At 45.9% G+C, this 12,368-nt stretch overlaps 1 pseudogene; it reads left to right on the top strand.

Annotated features, from left to right (window-relative positions):
• The first annotated feature begins 1,688 nt into the window (after positions 1-1,688).
• On the top strand, positions 1,689-3,507 carry LOC101660089 (annotated as a pseudogene).
• The last annotated feature ends 8,861 nt before the right edge of the window (positions 3,508-12,368 follow it).

The following is a 12,368-nucleotide window of genomic DNA, read 5'->3' as shown; positions in this document are numbered from 1 at the left end:
AGTGCACGAGCAGTGTTGAGGCCATCCCCTTGCCTTCTCTTAGTACCCTCTCTTTCAGAATTGAACCTCATCCCGGAAGCAGAGATGGCTACGACTGGCAGCAGAGATGGCTACGACTGGCAGCGCAGTGGTCTTGTCTTCTGTGCCTGGACTACAGCCCACAGGCAGTTCCTGTAGGATGCTGTCCAGAACCACAAAACTCGCTGCCAGTCAAATCCCTGTGGGGTTTCTGAGACTGAAACTGTTAGAGAGTAGAAAGCCCCGCTGCTTTCTTCAGCTGCTGGTGGTTTCGAACTGCCAGCCATGCAGGTCCCAGTCCAACTCGTAACCATTACCCCACCAGGGCTCACATGCAGAACCACCAGTTGACCATAAATCATGACAGCGATAATCATCCATGCCCTTATTTATTCAGTGCCTGTATGTCCCAAGCTCTGCAGTGGGGATGAAAAGAAATAAAAAGGTGAGACCGTCTGCCCTCGTGAGGCATGCTTGGCTTTCTCTCAGTCAAACCTACACTGACCACAAAGGATGAATGCTATTTCTGCATATTTTACAGATCAAGGAACCTGAAGCTCACACACAGTCTGTGAGTAAGTAAACTTGTATCGAAACCCACATTTCAGGGCTTGTTGCTACTTCATTTCATCAAGCTTTCTGAGGTTGCGATGACTGACACAGCTTTGTCAATGGTTCTGTTGCAAAGATCCCTGGGACCCAGTGGTTCAGGGCCTGGTTGCTAACCCACCAGCCACTCCATGGGAGAAAGATGTAGTCGTCTGATTCTATAAAGATTACAGCTTGGAAACTGGAGGAGGCAGTTAAGTCCCTTGCCCCCAGCCACAAGGTTGGTGGGGTTACAGTGCTGAGGGAATGCAGGTGCATGCAATTCCACAAGGAAATAGTGTCCTCATCTGACCATCTACAGGGCCACCACTGAGCATCCCTGGAGGTCACAATGGAGGATAAAGCCCAGAGACCAGTACAGAGGATGTCCTCAGTCTCCATCCCTCAAAAGAGACGTTGAGCTTGACTGTCCTGCAGTGAAACTAGCAAACTGCCCACCTTAGACCAGCTTCTCCTGTAGACAGGACCCAATGAGGGGGTGCCACAGGTCTGGCCATCCACTCACAGACCAAAGGAATATTATGCGATCCCGCCTCTAAGAAATAATCTAGCAAAGCAAAGGCATAGAGACCAAAGTGCTCACTGGACGCAGGAGGGAGAGGGAGCACAGGGCCCCATTGCTCACAGGGCATGGATGGATCACAGAAAAATGGGGAGGCAGGTGGTGGTGATGGTTGTACAGGGTGATCAATGGCACTGGCTTAGATAGGTGAAACTGGGTGAAATGGAAAATGTTTTTGATATATATTTCGCCACAATAAAAATTAAAGGAGACAAATCTAGGCCAAAAGGAAGGAGAGACTGAAATCCCTCCTCATCCTTTCTAATTCTTTCTGTTTGGGGATGCCTGACAGAGACCACCTTTGCTGGAACCCCTCCTTGATCGTCACCCCTACGGGTTGCAGAGAACCTGCTTTACACTCAGCTGCTGCTTCTCTGCTCCTCCTGCAGTCATCCCTCCTCATCACCTGTCCACCTTAGCTCATTCTTCACAGCTTATTGACAACCTGTAATAAGCAGAAGATACCACGTGGCTTGTTGAAACCGAGGAGGAGGTCGCCATGTCCCTGAAGGTTCAAACGAGCAATGTAACATACAAGAATGACCCAAGTTCATCCATGCGCTGGTCTTCATTGGAAACCTCAACACGGCAGTGGTAAAGAAGTCTGACGTGGAGATCATCTTCTCCATGTACAGCCATGTGGCCAGCTACCCCGTGCACAAGGGCTATGCCTTTGTCCAGTATGCCAATGAGCGCCATACCCATGCAGCTGTGCTGGGAGAGAACGGGCAAGTGCTGGCCGGGCAGACCCTGGACATCAACATGGCTGGAAAGCCCAACCTCAACAGACCTACGTGGCTCAAGAGAGCAACATCTGCCATATGCAGGCTCTGACTATCAGAGCCATCTGTCACCTGTGCCAATGCCCAGGGCGGTCCCCATGAAGCAACCCTGGGTCACAATCTCTTTGGTCCAATGCATCAAAGCCACTGTGTTAGACTGGGTTCTGTAGAGAGATAAACCCAGATTGCTAATAATTTTATAAATATATATTTAGATAGATAGATAACACAAAAAATAAACAGTGTTAAATTATAAAGCAGTTATACAGATAGATATATAACACAAGAAATAAACAGTTAAATTATAAAGCGGTATAAATGGCTCAGTACAATTCAAATGTGTTAGACAGTTGTGAGACACTGGCATTCCTTCAAGTCTTGAGGGCCGCCAGGCAGTCCTCTGTAGATAGATTCAGATTATCCAGGCACCAGCAGCCAACAGCAAGGCAGGTCACCAACAGTCAGTCCCCAGCTCAAGAGATGTAAATTCCAATTGTGTGGTGAAGCAGGTCTTAAAGGAACCTCAAATTACAGCAACACAGTCCACGGATTAGGTGTGCCACAGGTAGTGTAGCTTGCAAATTGAGGCACAGAACAAGCAAGACAGCCGCACACTGGTCCGATGATCAAAGAGCGAGAGACAAGAAATGGCAAGGCCATTTATCTCTCCGCCCTTCAATTAATCCCACATGTGTTTATCGGCCAGGCTGGCACAATAAATTAACTACCACAATCCACTCCTTGCAAACCTGGCACCTACACACAATTCTTTAGCCATATATAATTATATAATTTCCAGACATCGATGAAATCACACTTATACATATCATCAATCATCTATCATGCATATAAATGAAAACACACTGAGTTCAATTGTATCTGATATATCATACCTGAGCAAAGGAAAGATATGCAATAAGCACATAAAAAGAAAATACACTGACAATTACAAACCTCGCTATTGCAATTGATCACATGGTCATAACTGATAGAACTACCTTCTTCTACTACCCATTCTGTATTACCTTTGCCCTCAGCAAGCACCTCAGCTGGCTGTGGTTTTTTGCCTGGTGGGGTGACCCAGACCTTCATTCCTGAGACACCTCAGCCACCATTCTCATCAAGTTCTTTGCCCACTCCACAGCCATCAGCAGCAACTCAACCAAGACCAAATTAAAGAGCAGTGTGCTGCAAACCATCAAGACAGAGCTAACGCAGATCAAGTCCAACATAGACGCCCTGTTGGCCCCTTGGGGCAGATCACTGAGGAGCAAAAGGCCAACCCAGATGGCAAGAAGGGTGACAGCAGTGGTGGCAGTGGTACCAGTGGTGGTGGCACCAGCAGTGGCAGCGACAGCAGTGGCAGTAAAAGTTGGCCACTGGTCCCCCCAAGCGGACATAGCTTCAGAGGCAGGCATGCCGCAGGGAGAAGCACGGGCTCGGGGTGATGGCTTGGAGGAGGGGCTGCTGACACACAGCAAGGAGGAGCTGGAGCACAGCCAGGACACAGATGGGGAGGACAGGGCCTTGCAGTAAGCGGTCTTACAGGAGCTAAGGCCTCCGGCAGAAAGACATGCACCCCTGGGGGCTTTCCCCCAGTGGGTGCCCCATGCCCGATGCACCCTCCTCATCTGTACTGCCCAGGAGCACAGTGGTCTCTATGCCCCCTTCCTGTCCTCCTCAGGACATGCCCAGGTATGGGATTTTTCTATAAGTTTGAAGGAGGGGACCCTGACAATAAAGATATTAGACACCCCCCAAAAAAAACCAATGTAATTCACCATATAAGCAAAATAAAGGCGAAAAATCATGTGATTATATCTATCAAGGCAGAAAAGGCATTTAATAAAATTCAACAGCTATTCCTGATAAAAGCACTTAATAAAATGGGAACAGAAGGAAATTCTTCAACATAATAAAGGTCGTATAGGGTTTGGGGCTCTGTGGTAGTTACATAATTTCATGTCAATTTGATAAATAAGTGTAGGGTTTATCTCAGAGGTGTTATGTCTCAGAGGTGTTATGTTATGTCTCTTGAGGTTGTGTTACATGTTCTTCTGTTTTTCAGTATATAAAACCCAGGATTAATGGACCTAAAGGGACAGCAAGTAGAATAAGGGGGTGCATTAGAGTGGTGGGTGAAGGGGGTTAAGAGGGAGCTGCCAATGAGTCAATGAGAAAATATTTGGAAACTGATTATGGTAGCAATTATACAATACTGCTTAATGGGATTTAACGATGGAATAATGTATGTATTAATCCCCAATTAATAATAATTTTTCAAATCAGTCATGAAAAAAAATAAAGATCATATATGCAAAACTAAGGGCCAGCATCACACTAAATGAGGAGAAATTGAACATATTCCTTCACTGAACAGAAAACAGACAGGTAGTCCTTTATCACCACTTTTATTTAATATGGTCCTGGAAGTCTTAGCTAAAGCTATCAGACAGCAGAAACATATTAAAGGCACCCACATAGTCACAGAAAAACCAAAACTCTCTTTATTCACAGATGATATAATCTTATATACAGAAAACCCCAAAGATTCTACTAAACAATTGCTGGAACTAACTGAAAAATGTGTCAGTGTAGCAGGTTATTGGATCAACACACAGAAATCAGTTGGATTCTTGTATATTAAAGAAAACACAATTTACAGTAGCTACACAAAAGATAAAATTTTTAAGGGTATATCTTATCAGAGAAGCAAAAACTTATACAAGGAAAACTACAAAGCATTCCTACAAGAAACCAAAAGAAACGTACACAAATGAAACAAGCCACCATGCCCCTGCATAGGTAGACCAAACCGTGAAAATGTCACTATTACCAAAAAAGACGAAACTTTACAAACTTAACACAATTCTGATCCAAATCCCATCATAATTCTTCAAAGAAATAGAAAAACTAATAACCAACCTTTTATGGAAAGGAAAGAAACCCAGGATAAATAAAACATTATTAAAAAATAAAAACAAATTAGGAGGCCTTTCACTCCCAGACTTTAAAATCTACTAAATAGTAGCCAAAGCAGCATGGTACTGGTACAAAAATAGATATGAAGACCAATGGATTAAAACTGAGAACTCAAAAATAATATCAAATATCATCAGACTCCTAATTTTTGATAAAGAATTAAAACACATTAACTGGGGAAGAGATAACCTTTTCAATAAATGGTGCTGGAAAACTGAAAAAGAATGAGACAGGACCCATGCCTCACACTATGTACAAAAACGAATTCAAGATGGATCAAAAACATAAACCCTGGAACCATAAAGACCATCAGCAAAAAAAAAAAAAAATAGGGGCAAACTTAACAGTCCTGATACAAGGCATAGCATACTATCAGACATAATAAAAAATATTCCCACTTTACAGAAGTCAAAATAAAGAACTGGAGCTTTCTAAAATACCTCATCTATGCACATCAAAAGGTTTCATGAAAAGAGTTAAAATAGAATCCCCAGGTTGGGAAAACTATTTAGTAATGATGTATCAGATAAAGGACTAATTTCCAAATTCTATAGGAAATTAGAGTACCTAAACAAGAAAAATACAAATAACCCAACCAAAATATGATTGCAACTTGGAATGGGTGAAGTATGAATTTAGGAAAACTGGAAATGGCCAAAACTGAAATGGAACAAATGATCGATATCCTAGGCCTTAGTGAGCCAAAATGGGCTGGTATTGGCCATTTTGAATCAGAAAATCATATGATTTACTCAACCGGGATTACCACAATCAAAAGGAATGATGTGGCATTCATTATCAGAAAGGATCTTACTAAATCCATCATGAAGTACAATGCTGTCTGTGATTGGCTTATACCTATCCTCTTTAAGGAAATCCAATCACTACAACTATTATTCAGCTTTATGCACCAACCACAAAAGCTAGTGGTGAAGAATTCTGCCAACTTCAGGTGGAAATGGATCAAGCATGCAATCAAAATGCATTGATGGTTATTGGTGATTGGAATGCAAAAGTTGGAAACAAAGAGGAAGGAAAAGTAGTTGGAAATAGGGACTTGATAGAAATGAAGCTGGAGATCGAATGATAGAATTTTGCAAAACCAGCAACTTGTTCATAGCAAAAACATTTTAAATAACAAAAAATACGCATGGAATACACAAAAATCAAAATGACAACATCTGTGGGAAGATACGATGGAGAAGCTCAATATCAGCAGCTAAAACCAGACGAGGGGTCAACTGTGGAACAGACTATAAATTGCTCATATGCAAGTTCAGGTTCAAGCTGAAGAAATTAAAACAAGTCCACAAGAGCCAAAATATGACCTTGAGTCCATCCCACCTGAATGAACTTCAAGGACAGATTGGATGCACTGGACATCAGTGAATGGAGACACGATGAACTAGGGAAGGGCATCAGGAACAGCATTCAGGAAGAAAACAAAAGGTCATTAACAAGACGGGAAAGGGAGACAAGATCAAAGTGAATGTCAAAAGAGACTGAGACTTGCTCTTAATCATAGAGTAGCTAGAGAAAAGAAAAGAAATAATGAAGTCAAAGAGATGAATAGAACATTTCAACAGGCAGCTTAACAAGACAAAGCCAAATATTATAATGAAATATACAAAAACATAGAAGTAGAACACCAGAAGGGAAGAACACACTCAGACTATCTGGAACTGAAAGAACTCAAGAAAAAAATTTAAGCCTCGAGTTGCAACCCTGAAAGATTCTATGGGCAAATTATTGAATGGTGCAGGAAGCATCCATAGAAGATGAAAGAATACCCAGAGTCACAATGCCAAAAAGAGCTAGTCAGCATGCTACCATCTCGGGAGACAGCATGGGAGCAAGAACAACGGTGCTGAAGAAAAAAGTTCCAATTGCATTGAATGTATTAGCCAGAGCAAGGCTCCAGGGATTGTTGAGATATTTCAACAGCTAATGAAGCACTGGAAGCACTTATTCGTCTGTGCCAGGAAATTTGGAAGACAGCTACTTGACCAACTGACTGGAAGAGATCCATATCTGTGCCCATTCCAAAGAAAGGTGACCCAACAGAATGCTCAAACTATAGACCGATATCATTGGCATTGCACACAAGTCAAATGTCATCCAACAACGGTGGCAGCAGTACACTGACAGGGAGCTGCCAGAAGTTCAGGCTCGTGTCTTCTGGACACATGAGAGGGCTGGACCCACCTCTGAAGGAGAGAATGCCTTCTCACCATTGGATCTCCAGGCCTAAGTTCGCCAAACACCCAACCTGAGCGGCCTCAGTGGAAGCTGACTCATGTCAACCCACATGTTATGGAGCAAGCCTGAACTCCAGAGGGTTTACCTGACTGTGTTCTTGACAGAAGCGGTTCACCAGGATTTTCTTCCGGGGTGCTGCAGGGTAGGTTCACATTTGGCAAAAACTACCAACCTTTACGTTAGCAGCTGAGCTCAAACTGTCTGACCCATCAAGAGACCTGCAGAGTTCAGCCATCTGTATGCATCCTTAGATAGGGGGCTTAAAGATTGCTGCACATTCATGAACTGAGGAATGAGTGAAGGAATGAATGAGGGCGGGAACAGGTGAATGAGCACATTGGAAGAGTCTTGGACAACAGATGGAGCAATATCCTCTCCACCTGCATTAACTTCCAATGGTTCTTGAAACCTTTGCCATCCCTGAGCCAACCCCACCCTTATCTCCTCCAAGCCATTTATTTCCACCTCCCTCCTCCCCCCAACCTCGTGAAGCTGAAGTTCAAGTGCAAACCACCAGGAAAACCCCAAGAATGTTCATGGGGTAAATCATCCGATTACTAATCAGGCCCGCCCCACCCCCGCCGTGAACCACGATTTTCCCTGCACAAAGTCAGCACGCTGCCCCCCCTCACCGGCTGACAGTGAAGGTGATTCAGCCCAGGAAGGGAGTGTCGCCTTAGCAACCCAGACACAGCTGGGAAGTGGAAAAGCACGGTGGATTCGGTGATTCAGTGGTCATTAAGACCTACCAAATGATTAGTGTCGGCCTAGACGGAACCCACGCCTCTCCAGTCTCATTTCCACCACCGTCAATTGATCAGTTGATACCTGAGTGTCTGGCAGGTGCGTTTGCCAAGCCCCCGAACTTCTCCCAGATTTGCCTCCTACCCAAGACTGGGCCTGGAGGGTCCCCGAGGTGCCGCCCCCAGGAGGAAGCCAAGCGGGGCTGCTGAAACCCCGGCCTCTGTCCCCCACCCCGCCCTTGGGCAGCACATTTGGCTCTCGGTTCTGGCAGCGAAGGCAGAAAGAGAAACAGTAGTCGGGCTGCATAGTTTTCATTTTCCAACAACAGAAAGCATGTTCAACCCTCGGCCGAGACAACATTTGTCCTGGAACTCGGCTCCAGAAGGAATGTACCAGGGCACCCCATGGGCCCAGAGGACCCTCGGTGACAGAGTGGGTGGTCCCTGCAGGGCAGCATGCTTGTCCCAGAGTCGGTCCTTTCACCATAGGACAAACACTGGCTTTGCCCACACACAGTGCCCAGACCAGGCCCACCAAGGATCAGGACACAGTACCCAGTTCCCTCCTTCTCCTCCCCTGGTATGAGGGTCTCCACTTCTCACTTCCCTACACTCACCCTCCCTCCTTAGCAACCACAATGACAGGGTTCCTCCCACCCCTGCTGCTGTTGTCAAAACCAAACCCAGGGCCACCGAATTGATTCTGACTCATAGTGACCCCATACAGGGTTTGGGAGGCTGTCAATCTGCACAGGAGCACAGCTTCATCTGTCTCCTGACGAGGAAGCTTTGAATCTGGCCTTGGAGTTGATAGGCAACGCCTAGCCTCAGTGACATCAGGGTTCTTGGTTGTTGTAGTTGCTTTCAGGTGCTGCCAAGGTGCTTTTCATTCACAAGGACGCCCGTGACCCTGTGTACCACAGAACAAAACATCGCCCAGTCCTGTGCCCTCCTCACGATTGCTGTCCTCTGAAAGCCCGTTTTCACAGCCACTGTGTCAACACATCTCCTCGAGAGTCTTCCTCTTTTGCGCCCCTTCTGCTTGGCCAAGCATGATGCCCTTTTTCAAGGACTGGTCTCTGCTGATAACATGTCCAAAGACATGAAGCCAAGTCTCGCCTACCTCGGTTCTAAGAAGCATTCTGGCTGTACTTCCTTTGTACTGATGTGCTACCGTGTTTCCCGAAAGTAAGACACCCCGGAAAATAAGACCTACTTACAGTTTTGTCTCTCGCTGAAATATAAGGCATCCCCCCAAAATCAGACCTCCCCGAACATAAGGCCTCCCTGATAATAAGGCCCCCCAAAGCTACCATAACTCTGGACTCTGGACCATAGCGGTGGGCGCAGGCATGCAGCTCACTGTTGGCCACAGCACAGCCAGAGCAGACAGGAAGTGCCAGTAAATGTACCATAGATTATGAGTAAATGTAGCATGGATTGTTGTACATGGAAATAATGGTAGTACCAAGAAATTCTTGATACTGTAAGATTCAGTTTGTCTGATTATGCTGGTTTGTGATGACAACTACTACCATACCATACACAGGTAATAAATTTTCTTTTTTGTTGTTCAACAATAAATGTGTACTGTATTCTTCTTCATGGAAAAATAAGATATCCCCTGAAAATAAGACCTAGCACATCTTTGGGAGCAAAACTTAATATAAGACACTGTCTTATTTTCGGGGAAACAGGGTAGTTCTCCTGGCACCTTCATGCACCTTCATGTTCTCTACCAGCACCATAATCCAAAGGAGGCAGTTTTTTCCTCCCCTGTCTATAATCATTGTCCAATTTTCACACGCATGTGAGGCCACTGGAAAACACCCTGGCATGGGTCAGACGCACCCTGGTTCTCAAAGTAACGTTCCTGCTCTCCAACACCTTAACGAGGTCTTGTGCAGCAGATCTGCCCAATATATTATTTGATTTCATGATCACCGCTTCATTTGGGCATTTTCTTCAACACAAAAGATTGAGAACTTCACTCTTTTCTTCATTTATCGTGGTCTCTGTTGGTCCAGTTGTGAGGATTTGGGTTTTCTTTACATCGAGTTGTAATCCACCCTGAAGGTTACAATCCTTGACCTTCATCAGCAAGTGCTTTAAGTCCTCTTCTAGTTCAGTCAGTTGTGTCCCCTGCATAGCACAGGTTGTTGACAAGCTTTCCTCCACCTCATACCAGAGTCTTCTTCATGTAAGCTTGTTTCTCGGATGACTTGCTCAGCACACAGACTGAATAAGTATGGTGAGAGGATCCAACCCTAAAGCACACCTCTCCTGATTCTAAACCATGTAGTACTGTGATAGTCTGGGTAGACTAGAGAAACAAATTTACAAACATGCGTATGTGTATAAGAAAGAGTTTTACATACAAGAGCTGAATATTGAGAAAAATCCCAGCCCAGTCCAGATCAAGTCCATAAGTCCGGTATTAGCCCATTTGTCCAATACCAAGCTATAAATTCCTCTTTAGACTCATGAAACACATGCAATGACACCAAATGCAGGAAGATCACAGGCCAGTGGGTGGAAAGTCTTGTGGATACAGCGACAGTAGAGGCATCTCAGCGCTGGCAGGGGGTCTCCACATGGTTCCTTCAGCTCCAGGGCTCTGGTTAGCTCCATGTGTCTTGTCAGCAAGCGTGGCTCCTGGGGAGTGAGTGAGCGTCCCGCCTCCAGTGAGCTATTTATCTCCTTAGCACCTCTAAATGAGGTCATCAAGATTTGACCTGATTGACAGGCTAAACTCACCCCTTCACTCTGAGGACTCTCAGATTGACAACAGATTACATAACTACCACAGTAGTCAATGCCCAGCCCTGGGGGATGAGTGAATGATCTGAGAAGGTCAGGGCATTCACACTCCACTTTGTTGGTGAATCCAAAGGACAAAAGTTAGGGTGGCCTCTCTACACTGCTTCCGGGTGAGAAAAGGCTCAAGTAGGGCCCATCATAGCAAGTAGCCTGGACCTCTTCTTCTGGGCAGCACTCCTCTGTGGGGAGCCCCTACCACGCCTGCCACCAGCCCCGTCTCTCATCGTCCGCTCTCACTGCACACAGCTTTTTGACTCATACATTGTTATGGATTGAATTGTGTGTCTCCCCCTCATTGCCAAAAAAAAAAAAAAAAGGGTGCTGGAGACCATCTAAGGTGCAACTATGGGTCTCTCCCTATCTGGGGCAACCGTGAAGAAAGATGAGGCTGTCTGTTTCCATGAAGATTGAGTTGGGGACCCTGTGGAGCAGTTCTCCTCTGGGTCCCTGTGGGACAGAATCAACTCAATGGCAGTGGGGTTTCGGGGAGGGGGAGGGGGAGGGAGAAAGGGGGAGGGTTTTGGCCTGTGGTTATAATCCCATTTGGAAATGGGGTCTCTGTCCTGTTTAGTGAGACAGGATTAGCAGAGGCTTGAATTAACCTCCTTTGAGAAGAAAAGCAAGAGAGGGAGCTGAACAGGAGACGACAGACGCCATATCACATGAAGATCGCCAAAGGGTCAAGGCAATACTCCATTTGGGCTGCGGAGCCCAAAACGGGAACGCTTCCCCTAGAGCTAGTGCCCTGAATTCAGGCCTCCTAAATTGCGAGAAAATCAATCCTTGTGTGTGACAACCACCACCTTGTGGTGCTTCCATTATGAAGGCACCAGATCACTCAGACAGGCGACTCTCAGCCACTCAGCGCGAGATAAGCTAACCCAGGCGTCCCGCCACCTAAGTCATGCACTATGGACCGTCTGCGCCGTCCTTGGCCCCTGCCCTCCACTGCTCCTGCCCCGCACCCCAGGAACACTCACACTCCTTCCCTCTGCCATCTCCATGACCTGCGTGCTCAGCTGTTGATGAACTGGGTGGCTGGAGGTTCGTGTCCAATCAGAGGCACCTCAGGGGAAAGGGCTACTGGTCTCCTTCCAAACATGAGCCTCTGAAAGTCCCGGGGCGCTCCGTCCTACAGACACCCCACAGCACAGGCTGCCGTAAATCATTCAGCTCATGGACACGTGGTTGTGACCCAGCACTGCCGCCCAGAGAATATCGTCTGGACTGGCCTGGAGCCTTCTGCGAGAACGGGCAGCCTGTTCCCATTGGAGGGACTATTTTGAAAGGACTCCCTCCTCCCCCACTCCTTCCCCCCACACACCCCCCTTAGAGGTTGGAAGATGGGAGGGTTGACTAAGGTGATAAAATTGTAAGCCTGGGGAGCTCAAATAGAACGTAGGTGTTTAGAAAATAATGATGTCAACATTTGTATAAATATGCTTGGTACAACGGATGTATAGATTGTTATAAGAGCTGTAAGAGCCCCCAATAAAATGATCTTTAAAAAAGATTGTAAGCCTGGGAAAGAGAATGGTGGGCAGAGGCTGTGAGGGGACACTGCCGGTTGAATTGTGTCCCCTCAACATTTAC

Source organism: Echinops telfairi, unplaced genomic scaffold (assembly GCF_000313985.2).
Source record: "Echinops telfairi isolate 266 unplaced genomic scaffold, ASM31398v2 ScPeMD7_7469;HRSCAF=8507_0, whole genome shotgun sequence".
In the NCBI taxonomy this organism is placed as follows: Eukaryota; Metazoa; Chordata; class Mammalia; order Afrosoricida; family Tenrecidae; genus Echinops; species Echinops telfairi.
The sequence above is the reverse complement of the archived record's forward strand: the minus strand, read 5'-3'. Positions and strand labels throughout refer to the sequence as shown.